At 48.5% G+C, this 3,976-nt stretch overlaps 1 protein-coding gene across 7 annotated transcripts in view; it reads left to right on the top strand.

Moving 5' to 3' along the window:
- Chi (LIM domain-binding protein 2 Chi) overlaps positions 1-3,976 on the top strand; it is a 198,856-nt gene that overhangs the window by 81,260 nt on the left and 113,620 nt on the right. The window lies entirely within an intron of this gene.

The raw sequence follows: 3,976 nt of genomic DNA, 5'->3' as shown, positions 1-3,976 counted from the left end.
GTAATTCATCATCCATCGTATTCTCCCTGAGATGATATCCACCAAACTGATTGTCGTCCGCAACTTGAGACTTTCACCGCACGTGTCGTTCTCTTAATCGTTACAGGGTGCGAACGGAATGTAGTCAGTGTGGTCAGATCAAGACTTACTTCGCACTCTACCTTGCCCCTTCGGGTACACCTAATTTGCGTTTCGTCTGCGCCGTGCATGTGTCACTAATCCGGTAAAGGGTAACTCTGTTCCTCTCACATTTCTCTATCTGGCCACGCTGAATTTATATAATGGTTCCAAAAAAGGCGGCTCGCACACTACGGCTTGAGGTATTTTTTGGGAGGATATCTGTGCCGATTGTCATTGAATTGATTTCCGCAATTTCTGGAGCAAAGAATGCAGCCCGGTTGCCATACCTACGAGAGGATTGATCGCGCTAGGCCCGCATCGATCGGGCGGGAATGATTCCGGGGTAATGAGTCCGGCGCGATGTAAAAGGCCGAAGGAATTTGCATGTTTGTTCGCACACGGAACAAAGACCGCTATCTCCCGTCCGGCATCGGCTTATCTTTCGTCCGCGCGCAGATTTGAACTTTGATTGCCTGTTTATGCAAATCTCTCTGGAGAGTTCCTCGCGCGCGAGCATAGCGTCTCGTCGCGTACTCTCTTATTTTTACCGTTCGTGCAAAGTTCCGTCTCCTCTGCCGTGTGTCTCGCGTTGTAGCTAGACTCGTCCTTGACAGATCTCTCTCTCTCTCTCTCTCTCTCTCTCTCTCTCTCTCTCTCTCTCTCTCTCTCTCTCTCTCTCTCTCTCTCTCTCTCTCTCTTGCACATTTTTTCCTCCGCTTTTTTCACGGAGCAGAATGTCGATCGTCGAGAACCACAGAATACCTCGCTGGCTGGATGATGAATTCGCGTCGATCCTGACCTGGACTGCATCGCTTACGGGTCCGCGATGTTTAAGCCGCGCCGGAAGAGCATCAATCCAGCCGCGATTAGAGGGCCCGCCGCGCGATATAAATAAATAATCTGTCGTTGTCCGCGATCGTAACAATTTTTCGTCACGCGAAACGGCACTCGCGCCACCGGCGAACATGTTTCCGCGGACCTACGTCGCTTTCTTTCGGGGAACGGTCACGCGAACTTCCTGAAAAAGGTGGATCGCGTGGCTCCCGGAAATTCCGGGCTGATCGCAGCCTCTCCCGCGCTTCAAGGATTCAAGTTTCCCAGGGAATTGTTGCGTCTTTCGGAAAATATCGTTAAACTTTCAGTCGACAGGTTTAAGTGTCCACAATCGACTGATAGGAACAACAGACTCGAGATTAGAAGATTACTGCTCTTCTTAGATAAAGCGTCTCCAATAATGTTTCTTAACGCATTGAATCATCCACGTATGGGATATTCCACGAATAGGGATATTTTTTCAATTGATCATAACTAGACTGCGGATCTTTATGCATTTATGAAGAAAATGATTGGGCGAAATATAAAACAATAATATATTAGATAAATTCAAGGACATTGTAGCGTTGTTTTTAGTGTAAGAAAGTCGTCAACGGATGAAATCAGTTTTCATTTTATTCCTGCTTCCCACAATCAATGCAGAACATTTTTATTTATTTTGCAGTAAGATCCGCAGTCTGATCACAACAATATTTAATTTTTGAAGTTTAGTTTAACTATCGACATACATCGTCTCGCGCATATATATACCAACTATCCAAAGCAAATCTTCAAAAATAAAAATTTGGTGCTGCATCATATATCTGAATTGGAAAAAATGTCACAAGTTCTTAGCGTATTCGTGGCTTGAACGTCACCGACTATTCCGAGAGGAACTGTCCGTCACCGCGATTCTAATGCCTGGAGGCTTCGGTGGCGTAGCTACTAGGTGCTTCAGGTCTTCTCCGAATAGAGTGTACTTCAGAAGTGTCTGGAATAGTTGGCGGCCACCGGCGATTCTTTTACGGCCCGGCACTTCGTTCCATTCGAATCGTTCGGCAGTCTCTAGCCCACTCTCTTGTAGCATAGTAACAGTATACCCGTAGAATCCGTTATCATAGCTAGGATGTTCATCGTGACCGTTGCGCTGCGCCGCGAGCTAATGTAATCGCGAAGGACACCCAGGCGTCGTTGGTTGCTCGTCTTCTTTTGTGATTTCTCTTTAAAGATCCTGAAGATTCTTTAGAATCCTCCTGACTGTTGCTTTTAGTCGCGGTAGCTATAGGGCCTAGAGTCTAGGCAACAACAAGTGCTGTAGGACAACGATAAAAAGGCCCCGAAGGTTCTTCAGAGAGTTCCCAAAGTTTGCGGAGCGATCCTCGGGCCGTTGTAGAGGGATTCGCGACAGCGCAGGCAGTATCGATGGCTATCAGCCAATTATCGTGAACATGTTCGCGAGTCAGGTGCCCATCATGCTCGGAGACTCGCGGTTCCGTCGTTCGTTCAGGTGGCCCGCAGGTGGGAGGCGGCCGTTGCGCAGGTGTACAAGCAGAACGCGAACTTCCTTCCTCGTCTGGAGAACGGGCCGAAGTCGGGCCGGGCCGTCCGGCCCGAGAGAGGGCCCGATAGGCGAACCCGGTGACGATTATCCGGTTCTTCTCCTTCGACCTTCCTCGTATCCGGTCTGGACGTCTCTATCGGCTCGACATCATCTCTCCCTGCTCGCTGGCCCGTCTGGTAATCGCGAAGGCTCATTAACATAAGCGTTCCACGCTGCTACATCCGACTCGAGCCACCTCTGCCACCGTGTCGTGACCATTTCGGGCCCCTCGAGCCGCGGTTCTTCGATGGATTCGACGAAACTGGACCCATCGGCCACCGATAACGCCGGGCATTAGCCTAAAAATAGGGGACCCGTGCTGATACGTGTCTCCTCGCGCTGATTTAGACCTCGGACAATCCCCTTCGGACTTTTCGGACACGAAACGGCAGCCAATTAGACGGCACTAAGTTTTATTCACGCTAGTTCTTCTGTATTCGTAGTTTCCGACCGACCGCAGCGCGGTGGTGAGAATTTATGGTAACGCAATTGGTTTAATGTAAACGCACTGAAAATTTCGAACAGCAATCTTCCCTTTCCGCCCGCGAACGGTAACAAATTAGCACGATATTTTTCACGAAGCTAATGGGCCATGTTATATGTCGGTTAACGACAAAATTATTGGCAAAAAGATATCCTCTATCTCCGCATTGTCGGCTCGAGTCTTCCGCGCGCGAGATACGAGGAAATAAGCGGGCGCGGGTTTTTATTGGCAGAGATAATGGCCGAGTCGCTATTTTTAGGACACTTGAAATTATCAGGGAATTCCTGAGGGTTAGCCGTCGACGAGTGGTTCGCGCAGCGAAAAAAAGTTCGTGTCCGGAGGGTCTCGGGGAATATTTTTGAGGCTGTTTGTTCGAAAGGAACGATCAAATGTTCGAGCTAGTCGCGAGGAAGAGGGAGGCGAGTTCGAAACACGATCGGAAGTCGAACGTCGTCGTTGGGCTTATCTTATCGCGGCCTCTCGGCAGAATAAGAAGGACCTTGATCGGTCTCCGCGACAAACTGAATCGCCACCTTGGCTTCGCGGCGTGCGCGAACTTTTTCTCTCCTTCGAGGCAGGCTCGGAGAAAATATCGCGAACATCGAGTACAGTTTCCGAGGGAATCGGTATTCATGTCTATGGAAATGAACGCTCAATACCGTCCCATTAATATTCATAATAACTTTTCAACATCCTACGCCGGTAACGTTACCTGGCGAAAGGTCAGACGGGAATTTCTCGCTTCGAGTACACCTCTTCGTGATTATAACCGTCAGGGTGGCGATCGTTAGTGTATCGAAATAACCGATCATGGTACACCCTTTCTAATGTACGCGGTTCAAGAGGGATAGGAAAATTCGGTCTGGTTCCTCCGAGGTCTTCAATATTTAATATCAAGAAATTATTTTTTCTCTGGTTATTAATTAAATGACCGAACATCAACATTTCCAAAATTTATC

This window comes from Lasioglossum baleicum, chromosome 14 (assembly GCF_051020765.1).
Source record: "Lasioglossum baleicum chromosome 14, iyLasBale1, whole genome shotgun sequence".
Classification (NCBI taxonomy): domain Eukaryota; kingdom Metazoa; phylum Arthropoda; class Insecta; order Hymenoptera; family Halictidae; genus Lasioglossum; species Lasioglossum baleicum.
This window is presented reverse-complemented; position numbering and strand designations above follow the sequence as displayed.